At 39.1% G+C, this 22,090-nt stretch overlaps 1 protein-coding gene and 1 non-coding gene across 6 annotated transcripts in view; one reads left to right on the forward strand and one right to left on the reverse strand.

Moving 5' to 3' along the window:
- SUGCT (succinyl-CoA:glutarate-CoA transferase) overlaps window positions 1-22,090 on the reverse strand; it is a 746,174-nt gene that overhangs the window by 157,519 nt on the left and 566,565 nt on the right. The gene's annotated exons all lie outside the window — the stretch shown is intronic.
- LOC122236775 lies at window positions 742-843 on the forward strand. Its single transcript, XR_006215027.1, has one exon. It is a non-coding gene; the product is annotated as a U6 spliceosomal RNA (small nuclear RNA).

The raw sequence follows: 22,090 nt of genomic DNA on the forward strand, positions 1-22,090 counted from the left end.
ACGTCTCTTAACATTTTAGCTGCTCTTTGGATGACAGTGGTTTTAACATTCCACAGACCCTGGTCTACCATCCCTGAACTGCTTCCTGTCCTGAGTCCTGTTAATCTCTCACGTTTATTATCATTTTTTCAGCTGCAGTCATTGCGAACAGTAGTGTGCTTCCCCCACATAATAAATATTCATGTGCTTATGAAGTCGCAGAGAAAACGTTGCTGAGCATGAAGAGTTGATGTCAACAGCCAGGAGTGGATGAAACACAACACTAAATCTATTGGCATTCCCACATCTTCCTAGAGGCCTAATTGTTTCAGACAAGAGGCTGAAGCATGGAGTTTGGAGGTTTTGAGAATGACTACAAGATGGGAAGGAAAACAAAAGATATAATTGGCAAATTATGGCTCTGGGAGTCACTTCTTTTCACAACAGCACATGGGTAAGAAGCCTTTTCACATTATCTAATTTATCCCTTGGAAACTGGGATGGTCTACTGACCCCAAGCATGAGATAGAACCTGGGCAGCGGTGAGCCAAGCCCTGCTAGGAAATGAGGAATTGCCTGCAATGGGAACTCCTAGTCTGAACTCGTACCCATATTTCTGACCTCAGACCTCTGTTCAGATGTAGCTCTTGGCTCAGAGACAGCTACTGTCATGACACAAGTGGAAATTTCTTTTTCCACAATTCCTGTCTGATGGCATCTAAGAATCAATGCAAAGTCACTTTAAGAGTGTTCTGAAATACTGCTTGCTTCTGCAGTGCATAGACTAAAACTGGAACGATTCAGAGATTAGCATGGCCCCTGCGTGAGAATGGCACTCAAATTCGTGAAGTGTTCCATATTTAAAAAAAAAAAGAATGCTTTGAAATATTAACAGTTATTTGCTGGACATGAGTGCATGCAGGTGTGCACACACAGTACACTAAGCAAATGCCCAGTAGATGTATGATATTAGACAGAAGTGAGAGAGAGGACGGTGACGTGGAGTAGCGGTATAGGGTAGTAGATGAGCACTTTGTCCTCAGAAAAGCTTTGTAGTCCTAGCTCTGCCACTTACCAGCCATGAGACCTTAGGAAAGCTGCTGAACCTCTCCAGGCCTCAGTCTCATCATCTCCTTAACCCAGTGGTTCTTAAGTGGGGGCAATTTTGTGTGGGCTATTTGAGTGCCAATGACAATTTCAATGTCCCCCCCATTAATACCTCATAAGTTTTCATCTTATGCCCAATACTGCCTTCAATCTTTCCTGAAACCAAGACTTAGGTCATAAAACAAAGGGATGGTCAGCACAAATATGTCTAATTTTCAAGCCAAAGCCACTACATGACCAGGCGACCCAGTGGCATTGGACTATCTAACGTCCCCAAAATGTCTCTAGGCATGCAGTCCAGATTCATTCCGTTTCTTCTTTTTTTTTATTTTTTAAAATGTTTATTTATTTTTGAGAGGCAGAGAGAGACACAGTGCAACCAGGGGAGGGGCAGAGAGAGAGAAGGAGACAGAGAATCCAAAGCAGGCTCCAGGCTCTGAGCCGTCAGCACAGAGCCCGATACGAGACTCAAACTCATGAACTTCAAGGTCATGACTTGAGCCAAAGTTGGATGCTTAACCAACTGAGCCATCCAGACACCCCTCATTCTGCTACTTCTTAAGGCAAGATGCTAATTTTATCTTAGAAAATGCAGCATCATCTCCCAGGCAGTGACATGCTTGGAAAGGAGAGATCTGGCCACCAATGGCAAAAATTGTTTTATCTCTTTTTAGGTTTGTTTGTTTAACAAGACCAAAAGAGGACAAAGTCATATCTTTCTCACTGACTTCAGCAAGGGCAGTGTTCTATTTAGACACCAGGAAGAACAATGTGGAAATTGTTCACTAGCAATGTGAATCATTTTCAGACAATCCCCAGAAAATCTGGGATAAGTTAGGTGGAAGAGAGATAGATGACAGTACGTGGAAAACTTTATTTATGAATGTTAATAAAATTTCTATTGCAAAGGAAATACTAGAGACAACACTGAAAAGCCCTACATTGAGAGTGAAGCTTATTCCAGCCTGACTCTAAGATGCAAACAAGCCAAAGACCGATTCATTAAGTGCCAAGTTCAAGAGAAAGATGGCAGGCTAGTGCTACAGCTGGAGAAGTTCCCCTCCTCAGGGTTTTGCCAAGAGCCTGCTCACATGCCTTGCAGACCATGATAGATACGTTAGGGCAGACCTGACATCCTTGCCGAGCTTTCTTCATGTCAGCTTTTTGCAGCATGGAAATGAGTTGGTAGGTTTTGGACTAAAGGCAATCTCCCTCATTCATACCTGGGACCTTTGACAGAAATTTTCAAAATGGAAAACAAAAATGGCAGCCAGTCAAAATCAAGGTTCTAATTTTTGCAACATCTGGAGATCCGTTTTGAAGACAACGGCCGATAAAAGCAGAATGGGCTTGGATTTATGTGAAAATGCACCCCAAGAAATATACAGATATTTGTTGGTTACACCGTGGATTCTGACATCTTTCATTTGTTTGAGCTGTGGGAATGTTTTCAAAAAGTGTGGTGAAAACATGGTGGGACAAAGATTTTGTGAGGGCTTGATATATTGACTTCTATTTTCCACAGGTTGGAATGAAATTGTTTTAAAACAGCAATTGAGGGGCACCTGGGTGGCTTAGTTAGGTAAGTATCCTACTCTTGATTTCAGCTCAGGTCACCATCTTACAGTTTGTGGGAGGGAGCCCCACATCAGGCTCTGTGCTATCAGCAAGGGGCCTGCTTGGGATGCTCTCTCTCCCTCTCTCTCTGTCCCCCCCTTCTCTCTCCCTGTCTCTCAAAATAAATAAATAAACTTAAAAAATTAAAACAGTGATTGAGACATATACCACTCCTTACAAGTTTCCAGGTCATGGAAAGAGTAAATATTTTAACTGCATATAGTAACCAGAATTTGTGAGGAAGTGAGTTTCAGTTACAGTGTCATCAAGGTAAGATGAAGGTTTCAAAATTCTAATACTGAGAAATATGCTGAATGTCAGAGTCAAGTAAAAAGCCAGGCTTTCTAAAACATGGCTAATCCTTATTCCATGATTATATCTCCAAGAAATTGTGCCCAAATGGTGTATACTCATGGGGATTTGTAGAACATGGTAGCCAAACAGAGTGACCTTTGCAGCCCAAAGATCTGGGTTCAAATCCCAGCTCTGATACTTGTGTGGCTTTGGGGAACTTATTTAACCTCTCTGATCCTCAGCTTCTTCATTTGTTAAATGGGAATGATAGTGGTACCTGCCTGATAAGGGCTCTTTATCAAACATTAAATGAGTTTAACATCTAAATGCACATGAAGCATTTGGAAAGAACACTGCCTGAAATATTTTCAGCGTTCCATCAATTCTGGCTCTCCTCATGTCATTTCAACTTCACACAAACCTTGTGAGATAAGTACCATCCATAATTCTCATCTCACACATGGGAAGATGAGGATTTGATAGGTATATTAACTCGTTCAAGGATAGACAGCTCATAAGTGGTGAAGCCAGTACTTGAAATGACCTGCTTTCAGCCCAAAGTCCACTACATAGTATATTTGGGAATATGACTGAGAAGAGAAAGAGTTGGTTTTTCCTACTAAGGAAAATAGTTGCTAGGGCAGAAATTAGCAAAATCGCTAGTCCAGGAAGTACCTTTCCATTTCTTTCTATGGGACATTTGCCACTCTGTTCCTCTCCCTATAGCACTCAGAATAGGAGAGAAGGGGTGTGATTACAGAGATGAACCCTTTCCAAACTCTTTTTCCCTCAATTTAATCAGATCCCTTGCTTAACACTTAGCACAAAGCAGGAATAGCCGAAAGCCTTTCTCCTTCCTCTTCCCCAACAAAGTTCACAAGAATGTGCACCTCTCATCACAATCAAGTCTGTTGTTAGTAGACTTTTGCTGACTGAGTGAACATCGGCTGACTTATGGGTAAAGGCAAAGAGGTCTAAGAGGTTCTCGCAGGATTTTAAAAGGAAGGTTAATGTTGGTGCCTGAGCCCTCTCTTTACCTGTCTTTCTCTTGGGACCCTCTGTCCCCTGCCATGATCCCTGCCCACCTCCCCTACACCACCCCACCCCTACTTCTTGCCAGGAATCCAGGCTCTTTGAATTGTTCTTGGGTTGGTGAAAGTGTCCATTATGGCAACACATTCACATCAGTAACAAATGTTGAAGCTCAGTTTTTCTCATGCAGGTTTCCATCAGCAAAAGCTCCCATTCTCTTTGTACACTTTGGAAGACACCTTGTGCATTTTCAATGACTGTCCGATGGAAGTCCTTAAAATCAGGACCTTGAAGCCTTCCAACATTTGCTTCTGCTGTTCTTTCTAGACCTCGGATACCTTCTTCTTTTTCCTCAACTACCCCCCACCTGTTTGCCCTGTTAAACCGAAAAACTCCTACACCTCCTCTAAGGGGAAGAAAAATGCCATGCATCACTATAGATTTCCTAGCCCACATGAACATCTGTGTCCCCTGCAAGGCAACACTGTTTCTTTACATTCTTCAATTTCTCATAATGCTATCACATTTAGCACAGTGTATCATAATCTTTGTTCAGCACCAGATAAAGTCTTGAAATGTAATAGCCACTCGATAGGGTTTATTGAGAAAAACTATTAAAAGGTGACTTAGGTAGGTGAGGTTTAGTGATAAAGAGTATAATTTTTGATATCCAAGAGATCTAGGTTCAAATTCCGGTTCAATCACCTCCCAGTTGTGTGACCATAAGAAGTCCTCTACAAACCTCTGTTTCTTCATTTATGAAATACACAGTATTGTTATAAGAAGTAAATGAGAAAAGAATATAAACAGTTTTGCTACATGGTGCACATTTAACAAATTTTTGTGTCTCTCTTAAATTTTGCACACATTTTCATGTCTTTATATTCCTCCTCTCCTCCCCGACCCACACACTATTTCTTCTTAGAACAGAGGAATGTAGCTGTTGAAAGTTTGGATAAAAGAGTATTATAATGACAGGTTTTAGAATCCTTATAAGCAGAGCCTAAGAGAAAGACAGAACCATTTGACTTAAATACTACAAGCCTGATATCAAATATACATGGATATGGATATAGGATCTTAAACCAATGGCCTTTAATATTTCTGGGCCCACTGACAAAGTTATCACCATTATGGAGTAAATATAGCAGGCTATCTTGGTTTGGCTCCATTAAAATTGTAATACATCTAACATGATTATTCTGATTCCACTCTCACCAGAAAGCTGGGCCAGCCTTCTGGGAAGAATTATGGGTCATGCTGATTTTGACTCTTTCCAGGCCCCTATGGCTGTGACATTTCACAATCAGGAAATAGCATGGCTTCTGATTATGATCTGGCTGTGAGAAGAAAGCTTCTGGTCTTATTTCAGTAAGTGGCTCCAGTAAAGTAATCAGTTTTCTGGAGTCTACCACAAACTCATATATATTTTATCTTACATGAGACAGTATTGATTGACCTAAATGCAAACTTGATTTCTTGTGTCTTCAAGGAGAGGTCCAGATCACCCCAAGACTTCATTTAGTTTTGTTTTCCCCCCTATTCCTATAGACTTCACCAGGATTCTTTGAGGTCCTCAGTTCTCTAACAGAAGGGAGATCCACTCTCAGTTTTTCCTCGGTCTTTTTCTTCTGCCTCCAAGAAAAAAAGTCAGAGAGCCAAAGGCAAAAGGCCCAAGTATAGTTGGTCTTGATGAACTATTGTCTTCACTGTTGGAGGAGAAACAGACTTCGTCAGTGATTTTTGGCCACAATCTTTAGGTCCTCCTAAAGATTCCAGCTTAAATGTCTGTATGGATGAATCTCTCTTATTAGTTCATTAATATGACTTGCACCAGGACCTATGAAAATGTGTCTTTTCAATAATTAATAAGTAACTTAATTAGCCATGGGGAAGAAGTCAGCACTTAAGACTGATAATAGTTGATTTATACAGTATATTTGAAGGAGACTGGATAGAAAATCTAAAGTCTAAAACAGTTTCTTGTTTTAAACTCTCTTTTGAACAGAAGTCAGCTCACATCACAAAAATGTTCTTGTTCATACATATAATGATTCTGTAAATACAAGTTTTAAAAAGAGCTTTAAGGCAATAGTCGCAGACAACCAAATTGTAACCATTATGTTTACCATCTTGGCCCATGTCCCAAGCTCCACATGTTTTTGGCATAGTTTTTTTTAAATCAACAATAAGGGCTCAACTATGAAGATCCCTTTTTGTTGCTATTCCAAATGAATAAGAGAACAAATCCATTTATCTAAAAATGAATTTGAAACTCTTTGGTGTATGGTGACCATATGCATCAATCCTTGAAAAGTAAAAGCAAAATATTAACTTCCCTCTCTGGTGGAACACTTTAGATTTCTGACATGAGGAACTGATCCTATTAACTGGTAATTTACAGTGGCTACTTATTGCTTAAATGTGGAAAATCCACAGGGGTAGACATTGGGACTTAAGGAAGAGAGTACCCTGAGTACAATAATATGCACAGCTAATCCTCATCATTCACCCTGTATCATTCTCCACCGTACAATTCCCTACCCACTTCCTCACCCTCCACTCCACCCACCGCACCCCCAGCTACTCAGTTAAATAAGAAATGTCTGGCAGAGTTTGCTACAAGAATGTGAGTTGCAGCAAACGGACCTGGTCTATTTATAAGAAATGATTCTTCTGCCATTTTCTTTCTTTCTTTTTTTTTAATATGAAATTTATTGTCAAATTTTCATCTCTTTCATTCCAGGATTCCAAGAAGTTCCTCTGTCTTTACTATATGATGTCCTTCACATGGTGACAAGGAAGGAACTTTGGATCAAGGGAAAGTTTCATCTCTATGGAGGGCCAACAAACCAGCAGCAGAAAGTCTCCCTCTAAAATCCAAGAGGAAGGGATGCCTCAGTAGCTCAGTTGGTCAAGTGTCTGACTTTGGCTCAGGTCATGATCTCATGATTCCTGAGTTCAGGCCCGTGTCAGCCTCTGTGCAGACAACTCAAAGCCTGGAGCTTACTTTGAATTCTTCCTCTCTCTCTGTTTCCCCCCACATGTGTTCTTTCTCTCTTTATCTCTCAAAAATAAATAAACATTCAAAAAATTTATTAAATAAAAAATAAAATCTGAGAGGATAGCTATTCCATTAAGATTGTTTCATTAGGAAATTTCTAGTTATCTCATCCTTTGAGAGTGACATTCTAAACAAACCATACTGCTCCTTCTTTGCTTGGAAATCTATGTTTTGTTTTGTTTTGTTTTGTTTTTAATTCAGACATAAAAAGATTTAAAAAAAATACTGCCTTCCCATTATTTTTATTTTCCCCAGAATTGGGGGACCCATCACTTCCCATAAACTGGACACTTAAATCTTCTCCAGAATAATGAGATGTCTGCTCCAGTGAAATCCGCTTTTTCTATTACTTGATAGGCTTACAATGAGTAAACACAGAGGGAAAAATGCAGGGTGGTGGAAACTGGAATACATAATGCTCAGTCTGTGGCTTTCTGAGCAAGTCTTGCTTATGATAAACTTTTAAAGAAATGTAAAACTGGGTCTGAACCTCATAGAATTGAGTCAATTTCTTTCCTTTCCTTCCTTCAGTGACAAACTATACAAGGCATAGACAAACTCCCACTCCAGCCCCCATAGGCCCATAAATTAGCCTTTAAGTAAATCCATTCCATTTCAGAATTCCACAGTGGGGCCTTAGAATGTTTACTCCCCCCAAAGTTTCTTGCAGATATGAATATAGAATTCAAATACTTAATCTGCCAATTTTAATTTAAGGGTAAATGTATTTTTATTATATAGATTATTATATGATAAAGTATATAATACATTATATATTATATATAAATTTTTCATAAATTATTTTTTGACTAAAAATAGAATAAAATTTCATTATAGTAAATATGGGGAATGCAGAAAAAAATTTTAAAGGGGAAAAGTTATCCATAATCTCATTCCCAAATATGATTAGTATTAGCATTTGGGTGCATTTTTTCCTTCCTAAATGTTTTTATATTGTATATGACTTTTATTACAAATGTGATCAAAGTGCACAGAAATTTTGTATCTTGCTATCATCTCTGAAATGTTACATACATTAAAAAAATTTTTTTTAATGTTTATTTATTTTTGAGACAGAGAGAGACAGAGCGTGAGCAGGGGAGGGGCAGAGAGAGAGAGGGAGACATAGAATCTGAAACAGGCTCCAAGCTCTGAGCGGTCAGCACAGAACCTGATGTAGGGCTCCAACCCATGAACTGTGAGATCATGACCTGAGCCGAAGTCAGACGCTTAACCAACTGAGCCACCCAGGTGCCCCCATACATTTCAATGGTTTGATGATAACCTATTGTTTGTATATAACTGCTTTGGGACTTTGGAAATTGTTTTTAATTTTTTATTATTAATGGCATCTTGGGGGCAAACATAATTTCAAGATAAATAAAAGTGCCATACCAACTACTCTAGTAATTGGGAACAATGCCAGGTTTTTGATTTATTGGGACAAACTGGAACTCAGAAGCACAATGGCTAGCAGGTCTTGAAGCATCTCACTTTAGATCTCTGGCAACAGACACCTCTTTGGACTCTGCAGATCCAGCTAGAATTCTGATAAGATAGGGAGATTGGGTCTCTAATGGCATCCACTGCAACATGGACATTAGCAAGAAGGTTCAGTCTCTTGGACCAAAATTCATCACGTCATGGGAGGCCAAAGGTCTGTACCTGCATAGCACTAATATTTACTCACTATAGCACTAAGAATAGTACTAAGATTTTACATTTCTATAACACCTGCTAGATTAGGTCTTAATATCTTGAATGTCCAATAAATTTTATTGAAGGATGAATAGCTCCATATTACCAAATCACTTCCTTGGTAAATAAGTTCACTGATGAAATAACAAATCTGAGCCTGTAATTCCAAATACACATAAAAGAAATGAACAAGAATTATTTATCTTCATCATTTTCAAGTATAGCCACTTCTCCTTTGCTTGAGACTTCTGACTTATAGAACCCAGAAGATTCTCTGAAGATGCTCCCAAGAGGATCCTCATGACAGATCCTTAGAGGAGTGACACAGTCTTGTGAGGTATATGTGGGTGATCAAAAGTTGAGACTAGTGCTTGATTCTCATCTAGAGATTACTGAGGGAGGGCAGCAGCCCATGACAACAAGCATCAATTAGTTGCAGTAAAGCATAGTGTTTGTGGAAAGAAAAAAAACTATAGTGTTTGTGTGAAAGAAAAACACATGCCCCCTCCCCCACAAAGAGATAAAAAATTTCTGATATGAAGTAAGGGGTAAGTCTCTCCAAAGGCAGGAGTTGGGGGCATGTCCATGCATTTTTCTTTCACATCATCCAGTTCCATAGAGGAACTGGATGGAAACTCTTTCACACCATCCAGTTCCTCAAGGAACCTCTTTCATACCATCCAGTTCCCCATGGAACTCTGAGGATGTAAAAGAGGAATTTAGTTATTCCTAAGCTCCTCAAGAAAGAACATAGAAGTTAGAAGAGGTGCATGAGCTATGGGGCTGCAAAAAGGCTACCAAAAACAGCTAGGAGGCACTAGTAGGCAGAAAAGGGATTGGGGCATTGTCGACTGGTACTGCTAAGGGAAAATTTACCTGACACTCTGAGAGGGAGCAGGAGTAAAGATGGAAGTAACCACAGGTTGATGATGAAGGGAAACTTCAAAAAGTCATTTGAACAGCAAAACTACAGAGAATTAACCCAAGTTACAGCAAAAAGATAAAGAACTCCAGGAGGGATGTCTTTAGGTAAATACTAACTGATAAATAACATTTCGTTGTTATTTATCTTATCACAAGCACTACATCAGCACAGCCTACCAATATCGGAGAAAATAAGACAGAACTGGAAATGAGAATACATGTTCACAGACAAGTGTCCACTGATGTCAGATCTCTGCCTCCACACCCCTCATCCACTGCAAAGGGAGCCATGCCTTGCTTAGAAAGGGACAATTAGACATGGTAAATTGAACATAAATGTTTATTATTAATCCCTCCCAATTCTCCATGAAAATGACAGGAAAGGAAGTTTTCTAGACCTAGAAAAGGACTAAGAAGGACTGGAAGGACTAGAAGACCTAGAAGGACTAAGAGATAAGGGAAGGAATTGACAGAAGATGAGAAATGGTAGCAATATTTTGTAAGCTGAAAATGCAATGGATGAGCCATCATTTACTTAGAGATGGGAAAAAGCTGAAACTGTGGATTAGAGAGTGGAGCAGTGAGGAACATTAAGCTGCAAAATCCTGGAACTAGAGGCACCAGCAACCTCAAAAAAGGCAGGGGTACAGGGTAAAACTGAAAGCAAGCATATGCAGACAGTTGATGTTGACTGCCCCTCCTCATCCTTCTGGAGAGGCTGAACAGGGCCCACAGCTGAGGACAAAAGTTATATTCCACACAGGAAACTAGACAATTAAGTAAAAATCTGCATGGCAATCATGAGATTCCCTAGCCTCCTTCCCCAACTTGACTTCAAGAACACAGATTACCAGGCTAAAACTCCGAAGACAGAGATTTGTAGGATTTCTCTCTCAAGAACTGAACAAACCAAGAGAATAGATCTGTAGATGCAGATATTTGGGGTCCCCTAATGAAAAGCCTTCCTATCAGCCTACACTCAAGAAATGAACAGTCCATAAACTCTGCCCTCACCTATAAGCTTCCAGCTAGCCTTTTAGTGTCACCTTCTTCAATATTAATAGGTACCCAATATGTCTTTCTATGTGATGTGCACATTTTCATTTTTACAAAAGTTAATTACTTTAACCCTTTACATATAGTATTAGTGTTTTGCACATATACATGTAAATGTATTTCATCATAATAGCTCTATAATGTAAGTACCATTACTGTTCTCATTTTTCAATAAGGAAACTGAGGGACCTAAAGACTAAGCAACTTGCTCAAGGTCACAAGCTATGAAGTGGTGTGGCCAGTTTCACAACCTTTAAGTTTGGAACCAGATCCAATGTTTCTAATCTCTAGATTATACTGCCTCAAAATAAATGTACAGACAAAGTTAGACAACCAGAGAGAAAGGGAAACAATGGAAACAGGCAACCAAGGACCAAAAGAAAAGTGTAAGTTAACTATAACACATTTACTCAATTTATTCATTTGTATTACTCAATTTATTCATTTGTAAAACAAAGCAAAATAAAATGCCAAGATGCTCCCTTATTCAGAGAATGAGTATGGGAACAGAAGATTGAAGTAAATGAGTTATAAAATAAACTTATAGAACTAAAAGGAAAAGACAGAAAATAGGAGAGAAAACTAAGACGATCTACCTAGGAAAGACAGAGTAAGCTGTCATTATGAAATTACCCAGAGAAATAATACAAGAAAACCTCCAGAGTGAATGATCCCATGAATATCCAATTAGCACAATAAATGATAAAAGAGTTCCACTATGACACACCACTGATAAATATAAAAAAGATTATTCTGGAAGTTTCTAGGGAGGAAACTAAACACAATCAGAAGATAAAGATTTAGAATGACATTAGGCTTTTGAACATCAATTCTGAAAGACAGAAGACAATGAGTGGCTTCTGACCAAGTAATGATCAAAGGTGAAAATAAAATAAAGAGCTTTTCCAACACGTGAGGTCTCAACAAAAATTTTGTCCCTTCTGTCTTTTTTTTTCCTATAGAAAGACAGCATTCTAGAAAATAACCCCAATTTGATGATGCAGGGAAGCTTCAAGAAATCATTCAAATAGCAGAACTAGGGAGAATTAATCCAAATCAGAGCAGCAGGGGAGATGTCTTTGGGTAAATACTCAATGATAGATCATCTGTTTTGTTGTTGTTATTCTTGTTCATCTTACAGTGGAATTTTACAACTCCATTGCAGAATTTAGGTATGAATTACTCCTACAAACATTAAAAACTAAGGAATGGATAAGCAAGGCAGCTATTAATTCAGAATAAAAATAAAATACTCCTACAACAGTATGTCTCTCAATTGTGAGAAATAGTTATTTACTCCCAATAATGTAAATACTGGCTATGGATTTAACCAAAAACAGTTACCAGTTATGTTGGAAAGGAGGAAGGGAAAAATAGGTCGTAAGTTGTATGGGAGATGATTCTAGAGAGCTGAATTCTCATTATCTGTAGGACAGAATAAATATATAATGTCCACAATTCCAAGAAGTTAGGAGATAGCAAAACTGTGTTATTTAGAAATATGGAGGTAATTAGTAGAAGAAACAACTTTAAGCGTTTTCCAAAAACAAGAATTTGGGAAGGAGATGGTGGAGCAGGAGGATGCTGCTTTTTATGATAAGCCTATGAATTCTACTTGTTTCTTCAAACCATGGATATGTATTACTTTGATAAGATGGTCTTTTTTTTTAATTACAAGGAAACACTTTAAAAGGGTGGATTAGAGTCTCAGAACTGGACTCCAAGTAAAATCTCATTGCATCTCTATCCCCTAGATACACAGAGACTCTTAGGTCCCCAAACATGTCAGGTCCTATTTCCTATAATCTGTGATATTACCTTACACAGGAAAAGTATAGATGTAATTAAGGTTCCAGATGGTGGTCCAAATTAATCACATGAGACCTTAGGAGTGGACAACCTTTACTGGCTGCAGTAAGAGAGATGAAACATAACAGGGCCCAATCCACCCTTGTTGGACTCTGAAGGTGAAGACAGGGGGCCATGAGCCAAGGAAGGCAGCAGACCATCCCTCAGCTGATAATCAGCAAGAATATGGGGACCTCAGTCTTATAACTACAAGGAACTGAACTCTTCCATCAACCAGGATGAACAAGGAAATGGATTGTACCATAAAGTCTCCACAGAGGGATACAGCCTACTGACATCTTGGTTTTAGCTTGGTGAGGTCCATGCCAGACTTCTGACTTACAAAATTATTACACGATACAGTCATGATGTTCTAAGCCACTACATCTGTGGTAATCTGTCATGGCAACAATAGAAAACTAACACAGAGTGCCAGCTTCTAAACCAACTCATGCAATTACTATGGATGAACATTGAGTGACAGTTTGAGAGTGAATGTGGACACTCAATGGGCTTAATAAATCCATAAATTTAAAAATCACCAGAGAGATTGTTTTATCTTCTTAATACAGTTGACTAAGGTCAACTGTGAGTCAAGCAATGGAGAACCCACCAGCCCATCAAACACTAATCAATAGTTTTGAGCATGGCTAAGGGTTCTGAAGGTTCCCACAGTGGAAAAGGAAGCTTCAAACATCCAAATTGCTTCCACATTCTTCTGCTAGAGCCATTCCTATCAAATGCATCCAAGCCAGTGGGATGGGTTTATGATGGAATATAAATATTTGTAAGCACCCAACATAAAATCATAGTCTCTGATTTCACAAGTAAGCCCTGCAAAAACAAGGTGGTAGTCTTGGGCACAGGTGAGCAGGTGAAAAAACTGACCTGCTCAAACAGCAAAAGTTTCAGGGCTAAATCAAGCTTAACTAAAGGTGCAAACTGCCCTTTATTTCAACCTGAGAGCCAGCAAATGAAGAAAATAGCTCTGATCTTTCTTTCTTCCTTTTTTTCTTGTGGGAAACTTCTTTTTAAATTGAGATATAATTATCATATAACACTGTGTAAGTTTAAGGTGTACAACATGCTGCCTTCATACATTTATATATTTCAGTACCACAGTGTTAGCTAACACCTCCATCATGTCACATAATTATCACTTCTTTTTTGTGGTGAAAACTTTAAGATTCAGTCTCTTAGCAACTTTGAAGTATAATACTACAATACTGTGGATGCGGTGCTGTGCATTCGATCTCCAAAATGTATTCATCTTCCAACTGTAAGTTTGTACCCTTTGATGCATGTCTCCCCATTCTGCCATCCCCCAGCCCCTGGTAACCACCATTCTATTCTACTCTCTGTTTCTATGAGTTCAGCTTTTTTAGATGGCACATATATATGAGGTCATACAGTATTTGTCTTTCTCTGTCTGACATCTCACTTAGCATAATGTCCTCATGGTTCATCCGTGTTGTCACAAATGACAGGATTTCCTTCTTTCTCATGGCTGAATAATATCCAATGAGGAGTGTGATGTTGGGACCTTTTTCCTGATTTTTTTTTTCTTGCTACATTAAAGCCTGATGAAATTTACACAGAATAATTGGGAAATTGCTTTTCACAGAAAAGTCTAGGTTTTTTTTTTTTCAAGCAGAAAATGCATCTAAACCAATTTTTAAAATAATAAGTTACTGACATAAAGCAAAGAAAATAAACTGACAAGCTACAAAATATAAAGGAATCCTATTTCCACTATGGACGTGCCACAGGTCCACAACCTGTTGAAAGAATAGCAATGATAGAAATGGAATGGACCCTTTCCACTTCGGCACTACAGATATTCTTGGTCTTCAAATCCTTTGCTTTTGGAGACACCAAACAGTTAGTATACAATAAGAAGAATGTAATTTACATCACAAAATTACATTCACAAAATGAACAAAGAATAAAGACTATTTTCAAGCTAAGTAAAAACAAATAAAATATAAACTTCTCTCCTTCCTACCAGAGAGAGTAAGGGGATTTATTTTTGTCTCTTGCCTTAGTTTTGTGTGTAATCTCCTCAAGGTCCCTGGCACTTCACGTGTATTTACAAAGGGGGATCAGGCTGTTTTGACATTAATGTCCTAACAGAAGTCTTCAGTTGTCCTTTGCTAGTGGAAAGTGTAAGTTTTGCTTAAGTTTAAAGAAAATTCATGGGCTTTCCTAATGGAAGTGTGGATGTTATCCGATGTTGAAATGGATCATGGTAATAAACTGGACCTGTGCTTCATCTCATTTCTCATTACTATCCCTAGGGTCTCACTTACTGTACTACTACTGAATTGATAGCCATCCCCAGGTAGAATGACTGTGGCTACACTGGCCACACATCCCAGCTTTGGAACAGGGAACTATGGTCACCATACACCACCAAAGACAGCATAAAAAATGAAGACAGAGATGTGATTTCCAATCATAAATGATGTCAAAATTCCCTCCACATTGGACTTTACCAATGTGAAATATAGATTTCTTTCCTATAAAACTTCATGAGACAAGGAGTAGTACATCCCTGAGAAGGGTATGGGGAATATAATTACCTTTGACAATAGAATGTTCCCTGGGACTTTCAAGGCAAAACCGTTAGGCCTTTTATTTTTCTTTTACTTCTTTTGTGGGTGTGCAATCCTTTCTTAAACATTTGGTCTACATATGGATAGACCTGTGATTTTAAATGGCCTAATGAGCTTCAGACAGACTTCTAAGTAACACTCATGAATAAGCCAAAGAGAGAGTTTCAGATGCTAACATTTATTGTACTAAGAATTTTTTTTTGTTTGCTGATTTTTTCCCCCTTTAAAAAGTTAACACTTATTGAGCATAATATATCCTGAATCTTGTGCAGGTGTTAAACAGCTGACTTTAATTTTTTAAAGAACCAAATCCATCTTTTACCAACCCCCCCACAAAAAAATTAGCCCTATTTATTTAGGTAATTTTGACAGTAAATCCTTCCTCTCTATTCTGTCCCAGAAAAAGGATTGCATTTCTCTGTAAAAATAAACTTTCTGTGAAGATTAAGACATGACCTCATGACAACTTGGTCCTTAAAAAACGATGGGTCCATAATGTGACATTACATTGTTTCTTAACCCTTTAATTTAGGATGGAGGGACACATATTAGCAATACTGGCTTAAAAATGAAATAGTCTATCTTTCTATAATGGCATAAAATGCCATGGAATGGCAAGTGGCACTAAATTAGGAATCATCTAGACTGGGTATGAAATTCCCATCATAGGAAAATACTGGAGTGAGTAAAAAGGAATCAATCACAGCATAGCAAATGAGATTTGAAAACAGGAGGGGATATTTAACAAAAACAAACCAATTGAATTGGTGAGGGGTTTGGCCTTGGACTCAGGATTCTACCCTAACTTATGGGCTTTTTTTCTCATAAACTTTCTGGTGTTACCACTATTTTAATGACTAGTTATTTTCTGTTGCCATGCCAGACAAAGTGGTCTCTGCTTCCACCGACCAAAACAGGAGCCAAAGCAACAAAACAGGAGCAAAGTGGAAAAAGGTACCCAGAGTACTACTCATTGTTAATAAAAGACCTTGACTTCCTTGAAAAACTAGATAATACAGGGCAGATGTATGAGGCGGGATGCAACCTTTGTCCAGCTTTCCGGAAAGTGGTTATTATGAGATTGCAACTTTCTTTTAAATATTCCAGTGTAGACAGTGATGTGTCCATGCAGGTTAGTTTTCATCTATACCCTTGGAATGGTCATCTGCACTAATCACCCCAGGGGTGGTGAGTTAGTGTGGGAAAAGTCTTAATCAGAAAACCAGTTCCAGACATAGTTACCACAAGATAGTCTTCAGCTATCTTCAAACCTGATAAATGCCAGGGGCTTTGTTGGTTAGCATAGTGAATATTGGAAATATTCTTTAATCATGATATTAGTAACAAAATATGTGATAGGAACATGGTAGGTAGGGGCATTTTTACTTTCACATAAATAAATGACATTTAGGAATCTGGTAAGCCCAATAGCCTGTACCCTTCAGAATGGTGGCCTGGGCTCCCAGAAGAAGTCTCGTATCCAGCCTTTGATGGAAGAATCATTGGTCACCACTATCTGGAACTCTAAGAAGCTACCAAAACCAACCAGAAAGAACCTAAAAGTTATGAATAAGCAAATTGGCTAAGGTTGCTTTGCAATCAGGAGACTTGCCTAAATATTTGGGGTAAGTAAACAAATTGGTTGTAATGAGGGGTTAATTGAATCAAATTACCTATATTTTCTTCATGTAAGAAAGCAATACTTGTCTTAAAAATCCAGAATTGTATTCAAAATTACATAGTCTCTTGCCTCTGGGTCTCATATACCACGTGAGTTATAATCACCCCGGAGAAACAATTCACACCACTCACTCTACGTTAATGTAATGGAGTTTTTCCAGTGAGTTTACTCAGGAGGGGAAAGCAGGAGTTGCCCCGCATGCCCTATTTGTGGATTGTTTTCCTTCTGTTGATGACTGGCAGTTCAGAAGGATTTTTCTGGTGAAGTAAGGAGGTATGGATAATTATCTCTTGACAGCTAAATATAACTCTAGATCAAGCCTTTTTACTTCACACATTCATTCATTCCTGCTCACAGTTCAGGAGGAGAGAAAACTGTAAACATGTCACCATGGCTGCCAACGAAACACTGTGAGGCAAAAGCTAAAAGAGGAGCAGTACCTTAGATTTTCACTGCTGTAGTAGCCAGTTCTCAAATGGCAACCAATTATCCTTGCTTTCTAGTATTTTCGTACTTGTGCAGTCTCCTCCTTGAGGAATAGGGCTGACCTGTATGATCAATAGAATGCTACAGAAGTAATGGTGTGTGAACTCCAAGAATAAGTCATAAAAAAATATTATGTTTGGGTTTTATGCTTGAATCTCTTGAACATGGGAAGCATGGAGAGGCTTAGCCAGTGCCAACTTGCCAGCCATGACTGTGGGCCACCTTGGAACAGAACTTGCAGCCCCAGTCAAGCCTTCGGATGACTGCAGCCAAGTGAGACTACAAACTCATAAGAGACTACAAGGCAAAACCACCCGGCTAAACTGCTCCTGAATTCCTGACCTACAGGAACTGTGAAAGAGAATAAGCCACTTATTTTGTTTAAAGTTACTATGTTTGGGGGTAGTTTGTTACATAGCGATAAATAACTAGCCACGGCTAACCCTACAGCATTTTCAACTCCATTCTTTTTTGAAAGTCTCCCACATAGAGGTTTCTAAAAGCAAGATACTGATTTTCTTATTAGCCTTTCTTTTACTAGAAGTGGCCATGGAAACTGTTCTGGCCAATGAGACATAGTCTGCTAAGAGGGTTGTCTTAGAAAAAGAACAGGTACAAACAGAGTTCACTCACATAGCTCTCCCCACCCTTCCAGGTTTCTGCTCTGAATATAATGATGTCCAGAGGTGCCTGGGTGGCTCAGTCGGTTAAATGTCTGACTCCTGATTTCAGCCGGGGTCATGATCTTGTGGTTTGTGGGTTTGAACCCCACGCTGGGCTCTGCACTTACATTTCTCTCTCTCAAAATAAATAAACTTAAAAAAAAATAATAAAAATATTAATGAATATCATGACGTTTGGAGCTGAGGCACCTATCTTACCGCTGGGATGCAGCAAAGGAGCGTGGAGTAAACAGGAGAGAGGTTAGGTTCCTGACAACACTGTTGGGTATGTGAGGTAGCACTGGCTGGTTACATCCTACCACCTCAGAAAGTGACTAAAACAAACCCAACTTTTACATCACTGTCAGCTGGGGTTTCTACGACTTACAGCCAACAGCATTCCTCACTGATAGAGAATTTGGAACGGTGGCTGGGGGGGTGGTGGGGAGGCTTGACACGTAGACCTGGCTGAGGGGAAGAGGTAGGACATCAGCCTCTGAGGTTCTGATTATTTGTGTTTGGCAAAAAGATTACCTCGGTTATGCAGTGATGAAGCACCTTGTTTAAACCGCTGCCTGCTGGGATGCCGACTCGGTACCAAAACAAAAAGATGTAGTGTTAGGGGGAAACGCAGAAAAACGAGCTGTGGCAGCATTTTTTTCCATACATCTTTTTTGGCTGTTTCAGAATGTTTAGGAAGCTCACATGGGGAGGCAAGGGACTTGAGTGGGCACTCAGGACATGGCAGGTCAAAGAGGACACGTATACACTCAGTAGTCATTCCGAAGGCTGTGGGTTTGCAAGCTTGGTTTCCAATAACAACTGTTGTGCGAAACTGAACAGGTGACTTCCAAACATGAAAGGTTTTTCTCCCTTTGTCTCTCCTGTGCTTTGATACGTAGCAATGAAGCAAACCTTTTGTAGAGTCTGATGTATACTTTTCCCATTTAGCCCACGAAAGGGAAACAGAAATGGACAGGCCTAAGGTCTCATGAAACGTATTTCACTTTTTGTCCTGTGATAGAATATCAGCCATTAGAAAGGTAGTCGTAACCGTTTGTCAAGCCAGTACTAGGTTTCAAGGCATTGCTATATGCATTACTTTATCTGATCTTTACAACAACAGTCCCTTTGCCAAAGGAGAAAATTGAAGATGCTTGCAAAGGAAGCCCAGCCTCATTTGGCTCCAGAACTCTTCGCTCATATCATTATGCTGTAATGCCTCCAAGTGTTTCTGTTAATTATTTATTTAGAATATTGCTCACTGTTGTCTGCTTTCCTGATGTGACTGGCCTCCACCTCCTCACTGGTCTCCCTGGCTCTCCTCCAATCTGGCTGCAGTCACAGACATCTTTCTCAAGTCTATACTCGCTCATGTTTATACATTGTTGTTTAAAGGCTTAAGTCAAAACTCCCTGACGTGACGCCTCCAAGTTCTGTGTCACTCACCCCTATTCCCTGCCCGCCTGCCTCAGCTCTTGGCATTCCTCCCTGTCTTGACACCTCTTTCACGTCGTAGCTCCCCCTGCTCATTCTGTGTCCTCTCCTGACCGGCTTTCTCTCACTTCCTTATGCTTTTTCAGTCCTACCTGTCCCCTCTCCCTGGGCACTGTCTCTTGACTTTTCTGGCCTGGTGACCTCCCACACGTCCTTCATCTCAAACATCACTTCTCAAGCACTTTATGCTTCAACCAATTTCAGTTCTTACTGTCTTTTCTTTGTCTCTCTCTTAGCTTGACTCTGTAAGTAATTTTTATCCTTGTGCTCCCAGGGTTCCATTGATGCTCAATTCATTCATTCTTTTAAAAATATTTCCATGCTCAGAGCACCTGGGTGGCTCAGTCGGTTGAGCATCTGACTTCAGCTCAGGTCATGATCTCAGGTTCCTGGGTTCGAGCCCCACGACAGGCTCTGTGCTGACAGCTCAGAGCTTGGAGCCTGCTTCGGATTCTGTGTCTCCCTCTCTCTGTGCCCCTTCCCTGCTTGCACTCTGTCTTTCTCTGTCTCTCAAAAATAAATAAACGTTAAAAAAAATTTAAAAAAACAAACAAAATGTTTGCATGCTCATTCAAATCAAAATTGGTCAAGATACAACCTATTCTAAAGAGCTCACAGTTTCTAAGGAACAAAAGTGAAACTGTGTTCTGTCCATTAATTTCCATCACAACCAGCACCAAATCATCACAGTAAAACTTTGTTGGTACAATGCACGCTACCCACATTTGTATAATTATAGGCAATATTCTGCTAGTTTCACAGATACAGCATCTTCCCCTATTCTATTTTTTCTATTCTCTTCTATTCCATTCTATTTAAGTAGGCTTCATGTCCAGTGCACAGCCCAACATAGGGCTTGAACTCATGACTCAGAGATCATGACCTGAGCTGAGATCAAGAGTTGGAGGCTTAATCGACTGAGCCACCCAGGAGCCCCACCCCTTATCTATTTCTAAACCATAACCATTTTTCTAATTTCCTGGCTTATTTTTTAATTTGCCTTAATTTTTTATTTCTCATCAGATGAAGCTACTCTTTTCTAGAAGTTAAAGCATGCATGCAGAGGCCACAGATTTGGGTCTCCATCCAGTTTCTTTCCTTCTATGGTTGATAGAGTTCCTCCGTGGCCATCAAATGGCTCAGTATTATCATTGTTTTTCATAACTGTATAAGTTCCTATGTCTTCATAAGTATTTCAATAGAAAGTTAAGAAAGGGCATATTATGAAATGTGAATATGATGACATTCTGAACCAGACGGCTCTTCTCACCCTTCAAAGGACTTCTTTTGTCTTAGCTGGCACAAACCAGCTGAATTTCTTGGACGTCAAGTGTCAGATTAAGCAATAGTCTGTAATAGAGAGTTTCACTACAAGGTACATGAAGTTTCCATAGACTATATCCTGTGGTAAAAGTCTCTATTGCGTGCAGTTACTCCTTACAGAAAATTAATTATTTCCAGGGAGAAATACCATTTAATACTATAATGACAAACTTGTTCTTCCAAAAACAGAAAGAACAGTTTCACATTTTAAGCCTTGTGTATTTGTTTCTTTAATAACTCAGCTTAATCTTTCATTTACTCTTCCTCTCCACCTTAATTTTAGAACTTTTGAATGTTTAAAATCTGGGCCTGGTTTTCATTGTTGTTATTGCTGTTGTGGTTGATTGTTGTTTTAAGTGACTTTGGCAGAAAATGAGTTTGGGGAACAGAAGAGGATTCTAGGTATCTGCAATGTCTTTTAAGGTAGCAAATCTCCTTGTAAAATTAGGGGAGGAATTATTTCTCCCCAATAAGATAGGTAAATTCACAATGCATACAATTTTTGGCCACGAAACATTAAAACTGGCTCCAAAACACAAGTAATTTGGTCTCAATGATTGGTTATACAAAAACAACATAAAAAAAATGTGCTACACTTAATTCCTTTATGTTTATTAAGTGATAGGTGACTATAAAAGAAGTTTATGGAAGTTTATGAATGGTATATCCTCCATTTGTATGTTTTATTTCAGTCACAGACATTTTATGGGTGGTTATATAATATTCTTCGGCTTTACATAGTGCCCTTAAATAGAATCACAAAATTCCTCACTGAGAGTTTCATTCATAAAGAAAAAAAGAAAAAAAGAGCTTTGATGCAAGGTTTAAATAGAGGAAGTGACTCAGTGATTCAGGGGGAGTGTTGGCAGAAATGGAGTAGCATCCAAGAAGAAGAAACAAAATTATAAAAGGGCATGGGAGGTTAGAATTTGATCAGTGATGTGAGCAGCAGGACCCACAGGTAGTATTCAAGAAACATTTAAGCACATAGCACTATCCAAATCTGTATTAATAGTTGAAAAACATGTTACTCTACAGAAAATCTAATCAGTGATTGAGGGGACAAAGATGAAATGTTCTCTTATCACAGAGGGGAAAGAAACAAAGAAATGAAAATGACGTGAGAAAGAAAATAGCAGATATGGAGGACAGAGATTCCAAAGTGTACATGGTGGTGGTTACCCGGTTGTATGCCTTTGTCAAAACT

Source organism: Panthera tigris, chromosome A2 (genome assembly GCF_018350195.1).
Source record: "Panthera tigris isolate Pti1 chromosome A2, P.tigris_Pti1_mat1.1, whole genome shotgun sequence".
Lineage (NCBI taxonomy): Eukaryota > Metazoa > Chordata > Mammalia > Carnivora > Felidae > Panthera > Panthera tigris.